The sequence below is a fragment of the Diadema antillarum genome, unplaced genomic scaffold (assembly GCF_040938485.1).
Source record: "Diadema antillarum isolate AM-2024a unplaced genomic scaffold, OU_Dant_1.0 seq00000634_RagTag, whole genome shotgun sequence".
Lineage (NCBI taxonomy): Eukaryota > Metazoa > Echinodermata > Echinoidea > Diadematoida > Diadematidae > Diadema > Diadema antillarum.
This window is the reverse complement of record NW_027271551.1, coordinates 61798-82915: the sequence shown is the minus strand read 5'-3', so window position 1 is coordinate 82915 and position 21118 is coordinate 61798. Positions and strand designations below refer to the sequence as shown.

Genomic DNA, 21118 nt, shown 5'->3' with positions numbered 1-21118 from the left:
GATTGGCAAGAAATTGAAATGACACGTTTGCGCAACCACAAAGTGCGTTGAGCGGTTTTATACATTCCTCGTACCGAGTTCCATTTGAAAGGCAAAATTGTTTCAGAGAACAACAATTTGCGAAATTTTTACAGGTTTGACAATTATGATTGGACTTGCTGTGCACTGTGAAGGTACAAGTCATGACTACACTATTTTGACCTCACGACCACGTGAGCATTTCCAGGTGCGAAGTCTTAGCTGATCAAACACGTGTCACATCTCCAAAAGCTTGAGCAATTTCACAGATATTATGGGGAAATTGTTGCATTTAGTCTTCAACCTTTAATATCCTGGCCTTTAATCCTTGATCGTCGATCCTATGGAATGCGACTACATGCAAATAATAAGTATCTATAATGTCTATGCACCGATAATCACAACACGATACTTGGAGCGAACATAAACTTATATTCAAAGGACAAGTTCAACTTTATGTACATGTGGTTTGAGTGAATACAGCAATATAACTAGAACACATTTTATCGTTGTACACATAATGACACCACAGGCTGTAGTAGTCTTCTCACCCAGTAGTGACTGAGCAGAAACTTCAAAAATTAATAACTTTTAAAGGGATTTCCTGATTTTCCTTAAACTCTCGCTGATGTGTTCTATTAATATTGCTGCATTCACTCAATCCACATGTCTCTGAAGGTGAACGTGTCCTTTAATTCAAGCATCCCCTATTATATCCCACCTCTCAAGCAGCTGATATCATTTTGCAAAATCCAAAATCAAAAAAAAAAATTGTTGCACAAGAAAGTTTAAGAACGTTTTAAGAGCAAAGGCACACAATAGAATGCCGACGGTTGTATGAGGACTATGGCAATACAGCAGCAGCAGCAGCAGAGGCTGAAATGACATTTAAGTATCTTCAATTTTCTTATACACGTTACTCCGAGGCTGTCATCTAAGTCAAGCCCACTGCTTATTGATAACAGTTCTTTTCCATTTTTACCTCAAAATATGTAAATGTCTACATGCATATCTTTATGTCATTTCTTTCATGAACCTGTATGTCTATAACTTTATGTTATGAGTTGGATGTAAGATAACTCTGATATTGTTGTAATCAAATTGTTGTTGATTTGATTCGTTTGTTTTCTTTGTGCATGTGGACAAATAAAGTAAAAACTGAAACTGAACCTGAAAGACTAAAAAAAAAAAAAATGTTGAGCACACAAGGAGCTCTTACATGGCATGCTAGAATAGTATGTATAGTTTCTAAGCTTAATGAATTGATATTGTTATAATTACTATTATCATGGGCCTACATGTAGGTCCATGCTCTTATCATCACTGTTCCCATTTTCATCCTCCTCCTCCTCCTCCTCCTCCTCATCATCATCATCATTATCATTATCATAAACAAAATCACAATCATCACGGTATGTACTTAGTTTATTGAAGACACTTTAAGCCATTTCTGAGATATTTAGCATTATTTTTCACTTGACCTTTGAAGTTCACCTTTGACCCCATGGCCCAAGATACGGCATACCAATCTTTCCAATTAGTACTCCCCCTTCCACACACTCTCCCGCACATTCCCCTGAATACATATTTGTCTTAGAGTTGTTGTTGCTTTTGTCAAACAAAAATCGAGTATTTTACCAAAAGGGTGCACCAGATCTCTGATCTTCAAGTCTGAAAATATAAGATTTCCCTCGTTGTCTGAATAAACAATAATTTTCTTTCGTGTAGAAGGGGGGCCTATTCTACCCTCCCACATCCTCATCCCGCACATTTTCCTGAAAATGAATGGAACTTGCTTTTTTTAATGGACACAAAAATGGAATATTTCATCAAGGGTGTGCACTATATCTCTGAACTTCAAGCCTAAATATGCAAATACCTTCCTCGTGTTGGAGATAGGGACCCCTCCTATATTTACCCACTCCCCACACACTTCCTGAATATAATTACAGTCCTTTTTGTTAAATTTTTGATAGAAACAAAAAATCGAATATTTCACTTAAAAAGCGCACTAGATCTCTAAATTTCAAGCCTGACAATGCAAAATTCTCCCTCGTTTTGGAGAGGTATACCCCTCCCACATCCTCCAACGCACATTTAGCTGCTTTGTCTAACTTTTTGATAAAAGCTATAAAAAAAACCCGAATATTTCACCAATAGTCTGAAAATGCGAAATTCTCCCTCGTGTGGGAGGGCGACCCTCTCCCACACCCTCCCATCCTCGGTACGGAATTACGCCGTTGGTAACGGTTTGATCAAGTAGGTACTGGGCTCGCATAGTACCTACTTGGTTTTTTGATTCTGCTGTGTGCGGTTCTGTATTTTACTGTCTATATCTTCTTTGGGCGTATCCTACCGTCCTGCTCAGGAAGAAAAAAAAAATGTATGCATGTTTAGTCCAGTCCCGATATTCATATCAATTTTCTGTATTGTGCGAAATGATGATAGTAATAAAAAGTGGCTGGGTGACTTATCTTCTAGGATGACTTCTCAAATTTTGAACAAGAGATCTACAATCGGACAGTCAAAGTGTATATTAACTTTCTAAATTTGATAAGCAATGTTGTGACAGACACACCCTCAGCAAAATCAGGTTCCACGCTGTGTCTGAACTGTTGGGATCTCAGCATCAACCCGAATAAATACTGGCCGATGCCATTGTCACAAGTTCTATTTCCGCTTTCTTATCTCGAGTTTACTCATCGGTCTAATCCAAGAGCACCGTTCATATCGTTCAATCACATGTGTATTGACCCGCTATGGCGGTGTCGGTTTGAGTGAAACGTACGTGCCAACTCGGTTGTACCGAACAATAGGTACGGAATTTTTCGTGTCGATAGGAAAATATGACCGATGACTCTTCGACATTGTATCACAGCAAATAAACTAGGTTCAGCTCCCATTCAGAAATGGGGCCAGCGAGCTAGCATAATGCTGTGTTTGCGTATTTGTATATGAATGTGTCAACTGAAAGTGTTAGTGTCAAGACATTCTCACCTTAAACACGTTCACCTTTAACATGTTTAAAGGTCTAGGCGGGGCCTCATTTTGAGGCATTTTAGTGCACGTTGCAATGTCCCATAATCAGCACAACTCCTATATTCAATTCCAAAAGTTTCGTGGCAAATTGTTGACGGGATCAAAAGGAAAGGTGAAGTGTGTACAGATTAATGTTTGATCAAAATTATTACGGCTTATACAAGATACATAGGCACCCTGTGTGAAATGTAATAATAGTATTATGCCACCGACCACAAGAAAATTAAACCTAAGGTCAAAAATTCTGTAAACGAGAAAATCGCGTTTGACATTCATTTGTGAAAAACTAGTTAAAATCGATGATATTATGCGTTTGATGTGATTATATGATTTATGGCGTTTTGTTACACAAACGATCAAAGGAGACTGCTTTTTTTTTTTGAGGGATTACTAAAATTCAATCGACATCTATCACTCCGAATGAATTTTAGATTTATTTCTTCCAGCTTTTGATATGTTGGATCCTCATCTAGCCATCTCCATGATCTAATCTACACGTTAAATGGATCGCACTTTATAAAGGATATCATTTTAACCACTTTCTGTGTGAAGTTACAGTTAGGGTGGATATCGTATTCAGTTTTAATTAAAGGTTATTACATTTTAAGTGTACATTAAAGGTAGCTAAAGGCACAATTTACCAATTGCAGATGAAACGAAAACCTAGCTTTAATGCTTTAAAAAAGTTCTAAAATGTGAGTTAGGGATAGAAACAGCCAAAGTGAAAATTTGCATCAGTATAATTAATGCTAAGTATTGTCATATAGGCCCTATTCAAAAAGGGAACAATAGTTATAATTATGTATTTCTAGACTAAACCGTCCACAGTTATGGTTTATTGATAAAAATAGTGATATCTCGCTTTATTTTAGGCTTTGTTGCAAAATTATTACATGGTAGCCGGTTTTGTATCAAAATATAATGTGATAATCTCGAATATCTTTGAAATTACTGCTTCCAAAGGTAAACGGTACCTTTAAGAATAATCACATTTAAGAGGGATAAAGGTTATCACATTTATTAAGGTTGATACATTTGGAGTCGATTTATCAGTTTTAGGATTGTCTCCTCCAGTACAGTAAATACATTCAGGATTAAGGCTATCACACATATTGTTGACTCAATTATTATGTTAGGGTTAAAAGTATCAAAATTACGGACAATATTATATTTAGGGTTAAGTTTAATTAATCACATTTATAAACTGTATTACTGTTAGGGATAAATGAGAAATTCAATCCAAATTTAAGTTAATGTGATAAGAAAGAGTAAAACATTACAAGTTCAACGGTGTAAATTTGATGAAAAATACTAGTAAGGAAGTTATGACATTTTAAAGTTTCGCTATATTTTTTCTTTTTTTGGGGGTAGGGGGCAGTTCTTGAACAGTCAATACGTATGCAAATTGCAAAATAGCGAGCATGTCATTTTCACACAACTTACCATAGTTTGTGCGTAAAATTTTGAAATTTCCAGTTTTTCACTCAAACGCAATTACGCCCAAGGCTAAAATCCTCGTATATCGAACTGATCTCTATTCTGAAGTGATTCAACCAGGAATGACGTCATGTTTCAAACTTCAATGACAAAACCTTGATTTTTCGTTATTGTTTTGGACATAATGTAAATATTGTGAGGGTATGACAAGATTAGCTCACTCATTTGCATAGTCATATCCAATGTACAAGAACTGTTTTGAAGAAAATTAATAAAACTTCAAAATTTCATAACTTCCTTATTCTTCATCCGATTTCAGTCAAAATCTTTACCATTGAACTCGTAAGATTTTATTCTTTTTTATCAGACTAACTTATATTCGGACTGGATTTCCTCTTTTAAGTTATCACACTGAGGGTTGACTGAATTATCATGTTCTGGTTAAAAGTTATCAAATAGGGAAGATATTACATTTTAGGGTTAAAGTTGTTACATTTACGGCCGAAATTAAATTATATAATCAAACGTTGCCATTTTATAGTTGTGATACAAGCGGTCCGACTCTTTATGCTCATGGTGCGGAACTTAGGGCACACGAGTCATACAGCCCACGAGCTAGACGCAACAGTGGCGGATCCGGGGGGGGGGGGGGCGCAACCGGCGCAATTACTTATTTTTCGTTAAAAACAACAGAAATAAAAAGGGGAAAAAAAGAAATGAAACCGGGAAGTTGCACAAGAAATATCAGCCCCCCCTTTTTTTTTCTCTTATTTCTTTTTTTTTTTGTGTACAGAATTCCTGTTTTTACAGAAGACCTCGGCGCCGAGCAGGTTGAGCTCGTGCTAGTTGGATGAACCCATTATCTCTCGCTCATTATCATTTCCTTCAACTCGACGCTAGTACATTGTTCAGTATAGGCCTACCGATCAAATAAAATGATTACATAGGCACCATGCGTTTCAACTGATGACCGAATGTCTGTAACGGAGATTACGTCAAATCCTGGCACCTGAAACCAAGCGAGGTTGCTGAAACTAACGAAGCTCGTTTCCTCAGCATGTTCAAATCCTGGCTGCATGTGGTGTATTTATGTGTCATGCTCAATGCAAATCTTCGCTTTTGGTAATGGTCAAAAATCTCTTTCAGAGAATCATCCAATCGAGTTGGCAGCAGATTTTTCCCCATGTGTCCACTGCATGTTTCTTACCAATGACTTTCCGAACACAGCATGCTAACAGGTACCCTAATTGTTGTAGGGGTCGGGCATCCATTGGTACAGGTGCGCCCTTTGTCCTGCAGTATTACGGTTTAATGATATGAATTAGGCCTATACTACAGTGCACTCCCGATATAACGAACACGTTTATAATGAAATTCCGGTTACGTCGAAATAAAAATCCAGGTCGCAAAATTGTCGGCTCTATGTTTTTCATTGTTCATTATTTTCGGATGACGAAATTTCGATATAACGAAACAAAACTGCCGGTCCCGAGGACTTCGTTATTACGGGAGTCCACTGTACAGAAAGACACCTCTAAGTGATTGTAACTGTTTTTTTCAGGAATTCCAGTAGTATTTGAGGACTTTAAATACGTGTAATATTTTGATGTCTCGGAGTGAGACACAGCTTTGAAAATTGGAATCAAATAAAAGCAAGGAGCTAGCATGGAGCTAGCATGAAACTGGCATGGTAGGCCTATATAAAAATGAGGAGGCAAGGTGTCGTGATTACTACCGGGACGGTGGTCGAGGATGGGCATGCGAGTTCTTTGGGCAAGGTCCTGGGATCAACGGTGGGATCTATGTGCTGGCGTGGGAATGATGAAGAGTATTAAATAGGGAAGACCGGATATAAAAGCAGATTTATAAGCATTATCTCGTCTAGTGGTTTACGGGTACCACCAGAATATTTTTTTTCGGTCTCGGATCTAGGTAGTTTGCAGGAACATACTTTTATAGTATTATGCATGTGATAAAAAGACTACATGCATCACTGGCACAGGCCAACGTACTATTGAGCTGCTCCCAACATGGGAGCAAGTAGAAGGATTATGAACATGCAAACACCCTGAAAGAGATGTTTTGGCACAGATTCACCGACAAGGGTTAAGTGCTTGCAAACTACGATATGGGGAGGGGGTGGTGGTCATAGGAGTTTTAACACCACCCCTGGCGGTTTATTTTCTGTTTCTGGTTTTGTTTTGTTGTGTGTGTGTGTGTGTGTGTGTGTGTGTGTGTGTTTTGCTTTGTGTTTCTTTGTTTGTTGTTGTTGTTTTTCGGTTTGTCAGCCGATATGGGGAGAGAAGTGGCAACCAAGAATTTGGAGACCGTTTTTTTTTTTTTTTTTTTTTTTTTGGGGGGGGAGGCCTTGTCTTGATCAGTCGTCACTGGGTCAGCCCCTCTTAGCAAAAAAAAAAAAAACTAAAACAAAAAACAAAACAAAAAAAAAACAAAAAAAAAATCTAGGTCCGTCCCTGTTTTTACACAGTGTCTGAAAGATACACTGTATAACATAATACAACTGAACTTTTGGCATCCTCCCGCAATACATTGCTGAAACCGACATTCCTAACTACAGTGCCATTATCAGAAGCTATTCTTTGCAACTGGTTTTGAAATTGATAAAAGAATCAGCGCATATTCAGCAATCCCAGAATTCAAAATGATCATAGCAGCGTGACAGTCGGGATGCAAATCATTATGGGCACAGATCGATATGAGCTATTCCCTTACTGGAGGAGGACACGCAAAAACGCATTGCTCTAATAATGTGCAAACCGCTGGTCTGACAAATGTCATAAGAATACTTTGCTTTGAAGAAGAATCAAAATTGTTGAATTTATGTGTAATTAACAGACCAGAGGGATGTTGATCACTAAGGTCACACAGAGATATCATTTTTTTTCTTTATCTATATGCTTTTGCAATTCGTAAATATTTCTGTTTCCCCTAAACCTTCATTAATCCATTTCTCTGATTTGACGATGACATCACTGGTGTAGAACCTAGTGTGTGTTGAGCGATGAAACTATGATGCTGCTACGCTACTGAGAAATCATTTTCTTTCATGAAGCACTACAAAAATTAACTACTTTAACCATTTTTTTGTTGGTAACGCAGGGTACAGCATTAAAAAGAAAAATAATAGCATTCAACAAAATGGCGGACTTTTCTTTGGTACCTCAGGGTACCCAAAACCTCATCATTATGCTTTACATTCATGTTCTTTAATTTATTATAGTGTGGGTTTACATTCTATTAGCTTTTGGTGACTGCGTTTGAAAGCAATAGCGACAATAAAGATATTGATCAGATCCAGCTATCACAGTGCGTTTCAATCACGATACGTGCGTCCTTCTATGCATCGACTACAATTAATTGTATTGTGACGTAAGCAAACGTTTTGTTCTGCTGAGCACTTGGACAAAGACAAACCGATATGTACAGGGCGTCAGCAGAGCAAACTGTAGTGGGTAAAATATACAGTATTGATACAAAGGATTTGAGATGAGAAGAGATCGTCTGCCCGTTCCTCTGTCTGCGCCAATGAATGCATGAATGTAAGTTCCATTGCAGTCGTCAATGGGAGTGGGACGACCTTCAAACAGCGGTTCGAAGAAAGGGGGCGGGAGGCGTATTTTTTATTTACACGCAAGCCTGTGGCTTTTGGCAATCAAATTCAATAAAACCGCTCGTAAAACGTCTATGCTTACTCCGCTCGGGTTGTGTGCACAGATATTCTGTGGTTGTGTGTTGCGAAGAGTCCTGTGAGTATTTCTGTGGTCTCGCGACGATTCGATTCGTACACGTTCATCAGTGAGTGTGTGCACGCGCTGTGAAAGTTTTGCTCGCCGTGGTAGACCCTCATCCAATAATTACTAGTAGTACGTATAAATACGTATAAAAACGGGTGAGAGTGCGAAAAACAAGACAATACAAAACAAAACAAAAAATCTGACAAGAAGGAGGGGGGGGAGAGAATCATAAGGAAAGGGATAAAAAAGCAATGAATATTCTGTGATATCTCATCAATCATGCACAACAGGAATCAATATTATTGCGGGTTCCATGGAAGACCACAACTTTATTGGTGTATGATGGGGATGTGTAGGCCCCTAATGGGCTACATGCATTGACCAAAGATTATATAGTTAACGCTTATATATATATAATATATATATATATATATATATATATATATATATATATATATATATATAGTAGAGCAGATAAGCCGAAAAATTGTGCAAAATTTGACTAAAGCATGAAACTTTCACCAGTGTTAGTACATGTTATAAGATTCATTTTAAGATCGGGAGGTAAGTCTGAATTGACCTCTGATGACCTCCAAAGGTCAATGACCTCAAAATTTGATAAAAATTGATATTTTGCGTCATTAATTAATGTTAAATATGGTAATGATGTACTAAAGACTCATTTTTCTTACAGTGGAATTGTCTTCATGTTCCATAGAACCCTGACAGGTTTACCTTTGACCTCTGATGACCTGCAGAGGTCAATGACCTCAAAATATCAGAATATTGATATTTTGTCATTGATTAATGATAAACACGGCAATGGTGTACTAAAACCTTTTTTCTTTTTAAACAGTGGAATTGCCTCAATGTTCCGCAGATCCTTGACAGGTTTTTAGCTTTGACCTCTAATGACCTCCAGAGGTCAATGACCTCAAATTATCAGAATTTTGATATTTGGTGCAATTGGTTGATGATAAACATGATAACGATGTCCTAAACATTCATTTGTGTTACAACTGAATCGTTTCTTATTCCTCAGATCAAGGGAAATTATTTACACGTCTCTGCCTTTGACCGCTGAGGATTGTGACAGGTCAATGACCTCAAAATATCAAAATACAAACGGTATTGATATTTGATGTATATTCAATGGTTAACTGTATACCTGGTGTGCAATTATGCATTATGCTATCAGCATTTATGCTACAAGAAGTGTCTTCTCATCCCACAGAACATTGGCCAGTATATACGGTACCCTATGTATATCCAACTTTGACCTCCAAGGACAATGTGAGGTCAGACTTTTAGAATATCAAAATTTGTGTAGGATTGCAAATATTGATGTTTGGCTTCATTGGTTTAATCCTGAATGTTTAATCATGTACAAATCACGCCTTGACGTTATAATCAAAGTATATGTATGCATATTCCACAAAGCATTGGTTCATAGTAACAGGTCTCAGGAATGTGAGCGGTCAATTACTTCAGAAATGAAGCTTACGTGCCTTCATCAGTGATGGCAGTGACCTCAAATATAATATTTATGTTTGGCTTAGTTATGCAGACTAGCTTGCATGAAATTATGTGCACCATATTTACATTATCCAATTTGCACTGGACAAAATTTGTACGCTTAAACATGGAAGGTGGGGAGAGGAGTACCATATTTTGGGTTGATGCTTAATAGTTTGTGAACAGGCATTTATGGCAAACTAAGTCCCTTGAACTGGATGAAAGGGTGACAGATGCTAACTAGAAAACAACAGGCCCACCTCATCAGGTGTACGTCACAAGCCAAACAACCCGAGTCGTACAGCACATGAGTTACGCATACAGCCCACGAGTCATACATCCCGTGACCCAAACACTAGATGAACAAGGTCAATGAGCTCGACATCAAATATAGTAGGCCCACAAGCTGTGCGGTCCGCGAACTCGACACTCGACGAAAACAAGGCCCACGAGATTAATATATGTATTACATCAGAAAGCTTAATCTATTCAGTGTAGGTCTTGTGGACCTCCCCCTCCCCCCATGTGTCGGACCCTTATGGGCCTGGTTTGCCTATACTATAAGCAGGGCTCGACACTAACGGTGGCCCGGTGACCCGGGGCCACTAAAAACGCACATCGGGCCACCAAAATTTCAGAAATGAAGACTTTGGTGGCCTGATCGCGCCACCAAAAAATGTCGGATGTTTGCCTTTGGGCCACCAAAAATAAAAGTTAGTGTGGAGCCCTGCTATAAGTGTCAAGCTCATGGGCAATGCTACCTAGTTTCGAGCTGGCGGGTCTGTGTAGGTCAGTGTCAAGCTCGTGGGCTGTATGGTTCCGATGAATAACTCATGGTCCTGGAGCATATAAGTGACGTCATGGACCATTTGGAAAGTGACATACTGTGAGGCATAACATGCACTCCACATGAAGCAACCCTGTGTCTTGCAACTTGCTATTGTCATCCAATTAAGTTTGGGTCATTACGTCAGGCAATTTTGGGCATTTTTTAATGACCTCTTTAGGTACCCTCAATTCAAAATAGGAGTGGAACTACTATTTACTCTAATTGTCTTCTTTATGCTCGATACTCCTTAACACTTGGGCCTGGCCAAGAGTTGTGTCCCCATGCCCAAATATTGCTTGTTTCCAATATGCCGCCATCCGGTTTGCATCCAATGTGTGAATCAGGGTACGCTGACAGCGGGTAATATCACCTGCATGATCCGGTTAAGACTCTCTGCCAGCAAGTGATGATTCAGTGTAACCTGCTGAAATTGGTCTAGATCTATACCCTTGATCTCTTTCAAGACAGGGCAGCATCTGCGTCTTCAGTGAAGCACGCGATCAGCATAAAGGATCTCCTCCACGACTTAAAGGACAAGTTCACCTTTATAAACATAAGGATTGAGAGAATGCAACAATATTAGTAGAACACATCAGTGAAAGTTTGAGGAAAATTGGACAATCGATGCAAAAGTTATGAATTTTTAAAGTTTTTGTGTTGGAACCGCTGGATGAGGAGACTACTACAGCTTGTGAGTCATATGCGTACAACAGTATAAAGAAAATGTAAAGAAAATTCAACATATTTTCACTTTTTTCGCATAATAAAAGAGCACTTGACTTGCCTCTTTCTAAAGGCAGGGGGAATAATATTACCCATAACATTTGTCGGTAACGAGTCGGGGGGAATGTGTACTTTTTTCAAAAGATGAAATTTTGTGAAATTCTCTTTATATTTTCCTTATATTGTTGTACGCATGTGACATCTAAGTTATTCACACACTGCAGTAGTCTTCTCATCCAGCGGTTACTGCACAAAAACTTCAAAAATTCATAACTTTTCAACGGATTGTCCAATTTTCCTCAAACTTTCAATGATGTATTCTACTAATATTACTACATTCTCTCAATCCTTATGTTTATGAAGGTGAACTTGTCCTTTAACTGGATAGACATCCTGAGGTCAGCCCAGCGTTCTTATAGGTGCACAGCCACTGTATGCGATCAGTCATCAGAGTCTTCCAGTGGCAAAATCTAAACAGTTTGGGTGAAGGCAACCTTGTCTCTATGATGAGTGCATTGCACATAGAGTACAGGATGCACGAGATGATATAGTAGAGCGGTTAAGCCCTCAAAATCATGAGAATTGTGCAAAATTTGACTAAAGCATGAAACTTTCACCAGTGTTAGTACATACCATGAGATTCATTTTAAGATCGGGAGATAAGTCTGCTTTGACCTCTGCTGACCTCCAGAGGTCAATGAACTTCAAATATCAGAATATTGATGTTTGAAGGCATTTGTGAAAGATAGGCCTAGACGTTGGTTACGCTGCACTAAATATGCATTTGTACTACAATTCTTCTGATTCCACAGGGCATTGATAGGTTTCTACCTTTGACCTCTGATGACCTTTAGAGGTCAATGACCTCAAAATACCATAATAGTGATCTGTGGTGGCATTAGTTAATAATAAACATGATTAAGGCCAAGTAAAAAAAGAAACCAGTTTCTCGTCCTCGCGCGCATCGATTTTGGCCGCCGCATCGATTTTTTTACTATTTACTATTTTCAAAATGGCGCTGAAAATACCAAGAAATTCATAATTCTCGTCCCAGCCCGCTCCCCGCCCGCATCGATTTTCAGTTGCCGCATCGACTTTTTTGATATTTACTATTTTTTCGGCCGCCGAAAAAAAACCACGACAATTCACCTACCAATCGTGATGTCTCATTTCTAATGACGCCTTGCGTCCTCTACTTAGCTGGATCGAGTACAGCTGTAGCTTCTGTAGTGCGTATGTAATAACGCATGCATTTCACACTGCGAGCTCGGCAAGAAGGAATGACCCACAAAGTAGTCGAACTGTAGTTGGATGGGCGCGCGGGCCTGCCTGGGCTGTGATGTACTGCAGCTGCGCACTCGGTACGTCGTGAACGCGATAGCGGCAACATTTTTTGCGAACAATCGCTGATATTCCACGCATATTTTGCGCATTGTTCGTATTTTCCCCGTTTCTCATATTTTAAGCGGATGAATTGTACTGTACAAATGCTTGTGAGGATTGTATCGAGTTTGTATGTATACATTTTCATGTCATTGTGACTATGTGCATGTGTGTGCAGTGTCGGAAGGTACGGTGCCAGTGCAGTGGCCGTGCCGGCCGCGTAATGTAGCTGTCAGGGTCCCCATCCCCCTGGTCTGTCAGCTGTCTGCACGCACGCATGAACACATTCGAATGTGTTGAGGCCCAAACATAAACACTCTGCTCTGCTCTGTAACGTTGCATCTGACGGCGATGTATTGTTCTATTTTGAAGAGAAAATGAATGCGCTTTTCCAGCAAATGTAGAATTATTAAATGGGTGTATCTAAAAAATAAATAACTCTTCCGCGGATTCTGGTTTGTCTCGTATTTCTGCGGGATATTTTTCTTTACGATGTAAATTTACGGACACGGCCGTGAGTCGTATCACCTGTAGTGTGATACAATCATTCATCATCCAAATGATGAGTGATTATCAAATGTCTTTTTAGAACATGAAGAAACATCTTTAAATGCTTAATGCTATAATGCCATATCAGTATCATTTTGACATCCAGTTTCCAGTTGAATGTGCTACAATTGTGCTGTGAAGAGATGCAGATACATACCAGCTGTGTGGACACAAAAAGTCACAAACACCAATGATAAATAAAGCAGTGTTTTGAATATCATGGAATTTATTTCAGTCGTAAATTTGTTGATAGAATGTTTTATACCTGTTTCAATTAATAGCACAATACATCAAAATTGCAAGTACACTGGTATCAGAAATGCCATTACAACACTAAATACCAGTATTAAGATGGTCATTTTCCCTTGACATCTGTAGTGGAAAGAAAAAGCAAATGTATTTCTGCATGCATGAAGTTTCATTTCAAGTATGGCACATATTATAGGCCCTATCTATTTGTTTGAAAATGCACAGAGTGCAGGCAAGACATACACTCGGGACCTGGTCTCTCATAACACAGCTACCAGAGTGATATTTCATTTCATAAATTGGATATAGAAAATAGTAAAGCCCTCTCTTGTTACCTTTCTCAGAATTACCGGACGAGAAACACATATTACTTTCATTTTGACAATCCTCGAAAAAATAGTAAGATATCAAATAGTAAGGGCCTCCCTCTTCGCCTAGCTCAAAAAACCCGGACGAGAAACTACTTTCTTTTTTTACTTGGCCTAAGATGTGCAAAACAAGCTATCTGTTTTACAATGAAACTGTCTTCATATTCCAAAGAGCAAAGACAGGTTTCTACCTCTGACCTCTGGAGACCTTTAGAGGTCAATGACCTCAAAATATCATAATATTGATCTGTGGTGGCATTAGTTAATGATAAACATGGCTAAGATGTACAAAACAAGCATATCTGTTTTACAAGAAATTGTCTTCATATTCCAAAGAGCACAGACAGGGCTCTACCTTTGACCTCTGGTGATCTTTAGAGGATGTACAAAACAAACACAATTGTAGCCCAGATGGCTACTAGCACATGTTTATAATAAAGAATAAAATAGAATAGAATAGAATAGGATAGAGAGTAAAAGAAAACAGATCACTGCAGTCGTTTTCCTAGACACCCTGTGACACCAATATGCTAAGTATTTTCCTCTTCTTGGAGTTTTTAAAACCGTTTACTAGTATCTTCCTTCCAGCTGTTCCCTTTTTTTCAAACCCTCCTCTTCCAAGAAAATTCTATGGTGAAAGGAATTATCCATGAGTTTGACATTGGCTACTTTCCCCGCTAGTGGTCAGCACTCTCCATCCCCAAAGCCCCGCGCCAAATTACGGGGAATAACGTGATGACGTGTTTTTGCCCTCTGATCCCCAAACATAAATGACCCTCTGAGCTGGAAGGTGGCCCTCCTGCCAGAATGTATCCCTCTATTCTAGCATTTATTGTTTAGTGGAGTGGGTCAAACAGGAACTCCAAAGACAAATTCAGGGACAACGACCCAGAACAACGATGACGTTGGTTGTCATAAGGACACTAATATCCATTTGGTTTGTCATTTTAATATACAAGAAACAATAAAGTCTTTACCAGTGGTTACAGAGAAGAAGTGAATGAAGAAACTAAAAGACAGTGGGCGAATTAATCAGAAATTGAGATGAATCATTAGAAAATTGAATTCTCACAGAAACGAATAGGAGGAGTAAATCGAACATTTTGACCAATAAGGAATTAATTTCTAGTGAACACCACACCCCAATATAAGATTGAGCCAATGAAATTCTTTAGAGAAAGGAAGTTTGTTAGTAAATTAGTTATAAAAAACATGTCTGAGCCGAGAAATCAGTTAGAGTGGCAAGCACAATGGGAGCGGCTTCACACTATATAGTGAAGCAAAGGCTGCAGAGCATTTTGGAACTTTGAGGAACTTTGAGAATAGTTGGAGACCACAGAGATAAAGACAGGAGTTCCCCTTCCTTGGTACATCATGCCCCCTCCAAGTCAATCAACTAATCTTTATCGACGCTGTGAATGTGATGAGGATCTGACTGTCGTAACTGAATCGGCGAGCAGCAGCATGAGGAGAAACTGTGCGTCACGATAAGACAAAACTTTGGTTTACGCCAATTTGGAGTGCAATTACAAACTCCAAAGAGTCAACTGGTGTCATCGGAGATGTTGAAGCGCCCTGTTAGACTGATACAAAGTGGACAGTGATGGTGACGAAGAGCCTAATGAGAGCGCGACAGCATACCACTCAACGGACGGCCCAGCCGCACTGACGAGATCGACAATGACATACAGACGAGGACCTCATTCGTCGACCGTACCGATGTCCAGATAAGTGACCACACCCACTAGCATCATTTCTCCCTACTAACTATATCCCTCCATTTCCCATAGAATAAGACGGTATATGAAATGGTCTCAAAAGCCGTAAAGACGTTCCTAAGTGATGAGTGGAATGCTAAACTAAGTTGTGAGGAAAGAAACTTGTTTGTGAAGAAGTTTTTTGTTTCAGACCTACAGGAAGGCAGGTCGTTGGAATAAATATGCCGTTAGTAGCATTGGTGTTATCCATGTAAATTTTATCATTCTAACGCATTTTGCATTTGGTGTTGTGGAACAATATTTAGTTTCTTCTACTTTTGGAATTTTGGTAATGATTGGTGTCTATGTGAGTATTTAACCCCCGACCAGTACAGAGAGAAGGTGACAGACCAATCCAATATCTATCCGCCTCTGTACAATAATTGGTCGCCGGCTTGGAGAAAGTAGTAAGGAGTTTTAGGGAACTTACACAATAATGACACTGTCTTCATATATTCCAAAGAGCACAGGCAGGTTTCTACCTTTGACCTCTGATGACCTCGACAGTTTAATGACCTCAAATTATCAGAATATTGATGTTTGACATCATGATTAATGGTAAACATGATGATGTTCTAAAATAGAGAGCATTGGATGGTCCTATTTATTAATCTGGTCTGGTGCATACTGAAAACGGAAAAAGCATAATTAAAAAATCGACCATTGACCCTTGCCAAAAACGCTGCCCCGGAGCCCTACCCCACCCCCACACTTAAAACACACACACACACACACACACACACACACACACAATTCCGCCGCCCCACTTAAGGTGTACTCTTTAGGAAAATTGAACATGAAATTGTAAAGTGCACATCACCATGTCCCCGGGGAAGAAATATTAATTGCACTGTATAATGCTCTCGCAGATCTGTCAAACCTGTACCGCCCCACCCTGGCAAAAGGCAGCAAGTGACAAATGCGATTTATTTCTTATAAATAACGAAATTATTTTGCGCTGGCGATTCCAATGACATATCTCACAGGATTGATTTCCAAGCCATATTTTTTTTCCAGGAAAATATCACTAAATCGGATTTGAGCAATTTGTCGAACCCTCCCCCCCCCCACTAAAGTAGGACAGTACGTATATATATATATATATATATATATATATATATATATATATATGTAGATAAGAGAGTAATCATTTAAGAGGAATTACTTTAACTTACGTTTGAAGACATTTCAAGAGATGTAGTCTGATTTGCTAAGGGGCAAATCATTCTAATGTTTGCAGTCTTGTAAACATACTTGTATCTTTAGCGAAAACTGTTCGAGTACGTGGACGGTGATAAGTAGGCCCCTATGAATCACTCTGTAGAGTAAATCATATATGAACCAAATGGTTTCTTTTGAACATGTGTTGTGTTGAAAAGTTCCTGGTAATTCTTTTCCAGGCAAAATGTATAAATTACATGAAAATTCCGATTTAAAAGCATGTGATGGGAAATGTAAACAGTATGTGCGAATGCTTCTATGTTTCCTGCTAAACTTATTTGTTCGTGGGGAAAAGAAAAGAAAAGAAGAGAGAAGTCTCGCTCTACCACGTCTACATACCACAACGTCTACGGATATCTTTGTTTCACATTGTTAGTGGGGAAAAGAAAAGAAAAGAGAAGTCTCGCTTCATGAGAGATGTGCAGATCCCCCTCTACACCACAACGCCTACGAATGTCTAGGCTGAAGGTGGGTTTGATTGTCTTATAGGGCCTATAGAGCACCAACAGTAAGTGCAGATTAATTGGCACGCTATCTTTTGAATAGAAACAATACTTTGTTTCACACAAGATGATAGCAGAAAGACAACTGATAATCATCCGCTCATGTGAAATCAAGCAGAACTTTTTTCAAAACATTTCAAGAGGCATCTTGGTGAGTTACAGTCTGTTACACATGCCAATATAATGTGGAAAACAAGAGACCCGCGGGTCTAGCGCTCACCTGAGTATCGCAAGTTCACCTTTCACGCAGTCACTAATCTAAATTATTCACAGCTCTACCAAAATTTGACCAGGCATTCTGAAGTAGAAGATGAAAATGTACAATAAGGGCCCAAATTTTTAAAGATTCCTTAATTTGGGGAATTGGGGGCCCCCTGGGGCCCTCTGGGTGGGGCATGGTGACCATTTTGATAAATTGAGATCCTGACCCCCTAAGGATGCTACCTGCCAAGTTTGACGAAAATCTATCATGAGGTTTTCAGGAAGAAGATGACAATGTATGATTCAGGCCCCCATTTGGACCTTCCTAACCAACCCCCCCCCCCCCACCCCTGCCCCCAAGAGGGGCACCCCTGGATCTCCTATGAACAAACTCGAAACTACAGTCATTAATGTACTCACTCATAGTATTATCTTAGCTGTATAACTTCTGATTCTAGAGAAAATTTTTAACGATTCCTTCATTTGGGGGGTTTGGGCCCCCCTGGGGGCCCCCTGGGTGGGACATGGTGCCCATTTTAACAAATTGAGATCCTAACCCCTTAGGGATGCTACCTGCCAAGTTTGGTGAAAATGGGTCATGGGGTTCTAAAAAAGAAGATAAAAATGTACAATTTAGGCCCCATTAGGACCCCTCCTCACCTCCCTCCCCTGGGTCCCAAGGGGGGCACCCCTGATTCTGCCATGAACAAACTTGAAACTGCAGTCATCAATGTACTAACTCATAGTATTAACTTAGCTCCATCACTTCTAGTTCTAGAGAAGAAGATTTTTAAAGATTCCTTAATTTTGGGGGATTTGGGCCCCCTGGGGGTCCCCTGGGGGCCCCCTGGGTGGGGCATGGTGCCCATTTTAACAAATTGAGTTCCTAACCCCCTAGGGATGCTACCTGCCAAGTTTGGTGAAAATGGGTCATGGGGTTCTCAAGAAGAAGATGAAAATGTACAATTTAGGCCCCATTAGAACCCCTCCCCACCCCCCTCCCCTGGGTCCCAAGGGGGGCATCCCTGATTCTGCCATGAACAAACTTGAAACTACAGTCATCAATGAACTAACTCATAGTATTAATTTAGCTCTATCACTTCTGGTTCTAGAGAAGAAGATTTTTAAAGATTCCTTAATTTTGGGGGGTTTGGGCCCCCCTGGGGGCCCCCTGGGTGGGTCATGGTGCCCATTTTAACAAATTGAGTTCCTAACCCCCTAGGGATGCTACCTGCCAAGTTTGATGAAAATCGGTCTTGGGGTTTTCAAGAAGAAGATGAAAATGTAAAAAGTTTACGCACGACGCACGACGCACGACGGACGACGGACGACGGACGACGCACGACGCACGACGGACGCCGGACGAAGGGCGATCGCAATAGCTCACTTGAGCCTTTGGCTCAGGTGAGCTAACAAATTGAAGGCCACCTGCAATAGGCCACCTGCAATACATCCTCGCATTTTCCGACATCACAAAAACTTTGATCAACACGTTCCATATGTACCCGTGATGGAGAGGGAAAATAATAAACAACATTGCAAGATTGGTGCATTTCTGCCAAGACAACAGACGGGAACTGATTCCACGTAAAATACATGAACATGTATTTTGATTTTCCCATGCATTTTTCCCATATCATTACACACAATCATTATACACGTATACTTGATATGGTGTTCAGCTCACTGTGTGCAGACTGAGCACGACCCGATAATTCAAAACCTCTGCCTGAGAAAGGATTGTAGCCTATCCCGCGAATCAAAAAGAAGCTTTCTTATATATATATATATATATATATATATATATATATATATATATATATATATATATATATATATATAAAGATATATATAGTCTAGGTCTAAACATGTTGCGAATTCACGTATTGGCTGTGTGAGGAGGGGGGGGGATCACTGCTTGAATTATCACACAATTTATTTGTTTCTCATACTCTCTCTGTCTCTCCCCCTTCTCTCTTTCTCATTTTAAAACTTTACAATGTTTGTTTACAGGACCAATTTCTATAACTCTCTACATTGATCAGTTTGTCTAGAAACATGTACAGTCACGTGCAAATAATAATCATGTACGAAGGAAAATTACACAACTATTGCAGGAATTCATTATGCATTTTATTCACTTCTTTATGTTCAAGCACTTTTTTTTTTCATGAAGATATACTGAGTATACAAATGTAATATGATCCTCCAATATCCAAGAAGTATTGTAATACAAACTAGAACTATCACTCAATGTTGTACTTTAACACTAACATCTCAAGTAAAATGCTCAAAACCTGAGTAAGTAAATAAATCAACAATTTCTATGATTTTCATTAAAGATACTGTTACCATGGCAACACAATGTTTGACATTAAGAAAAAATGAAGTTTGCACAGCTCTATATCATAGCTGTCACATGTGCCAAATTTCAAGTCAAATGCTCAAAAACTGAGGGGGTTAAGTTAACTCACAATATCATTGTATGATTTTCATTTAAGATAAAACTATGCTGTCACCATATTGTGTCGAGCCCATCAATGTCAACAATATTCGACCACTAATGTGGCTGTCGTATCTTTAAGCTATATATGCTTATTTGACGGCAGTCTTCTGCATTTACACTTCCGATCTTGTGCCATAATTCAGTGAGATCATTTATTCCAAATGGTTCCCAATCGACGTGTTCTCTTACTCTTTTCTTTAATCTGTACACGTACAATGTATATCTCAGTTTTATATTCGAATGTACACGCTGTATGTTCCATTCTCTTGTAAACAACAAGAAATGACTATTTCATTTTTGTAAAGTATGATCGATGCAGAAAATTCCTAATTAATTCAAATTTATATCGTGTAATGTCATAACAACCACTTATGTCATAAGACGTAGGCGACAAATTTCATAACGACCGCTAATGTCATAACACTTCGACGACAAAGTTCATAACGACCGCTAATGTCATTACACGTCGACGACAAATGTCATAATGACCACTAATGTCATACCATGTCGAAGACAAATGTCAAAAATTTCCATCTTTATGGCAAATGTCATAACACGATGTGTTACACGACCACAAATGTTAATGGCAAAACCAATGCTGCATTACAGGGGCGGATCACGGAATTCCATAAAGGCGAGGCGCCTTTGCAAAAGTAAAGACTGCCGCACCCACTCCTTTCTTCTCTTTCTTTTTTCGTGTAAACAAAAGAAATAAGAGGAAAATAATAGGGGGAGGGGGTTGCGCCAGCCTTTCATTTTGAAAAGGTGTCTCCCCTTTACGGAATTCCTGGATCCGCCCATGAAATGCAAGCAATGAGTTTGACATAATTATTTTGTGGATGACGCAATCGCCGGTTGAGAGGGGGCGCACCCCCTTTGATGAACCTTCCTGTTTTTGTTAAAACAACAGAAATAAAAAGAAAAAAATAGGGGGTTGCGCCAGCTTGTATAGTTTTGAAAAGTCGCCTCCCTGTAATGCAAGCATTGGGTTTTGCCATTAACCTGTGGCTGACGCAGTCGCTGATCTAAAGGGGGCGCGGCGCCCCTCCCCGTCTCTATTTTTGA

The 21118-nt window shown here is 39.3% G+C and overlaps 1 protein-coding gene across 1 annotated transcript in view; it reads right to left on the bottom strand.

The window, feature by feature from the left end:
* Positions 1-21118, bottom strand: part of LOC139736245 (solute carrier family 23 member 1-like) — a 52998-nt gene that overhangs the window by 28021 nt on the left and 3859 nt on the right. The gene's annotated exons all lie outside the window — the stretch shown is intronic.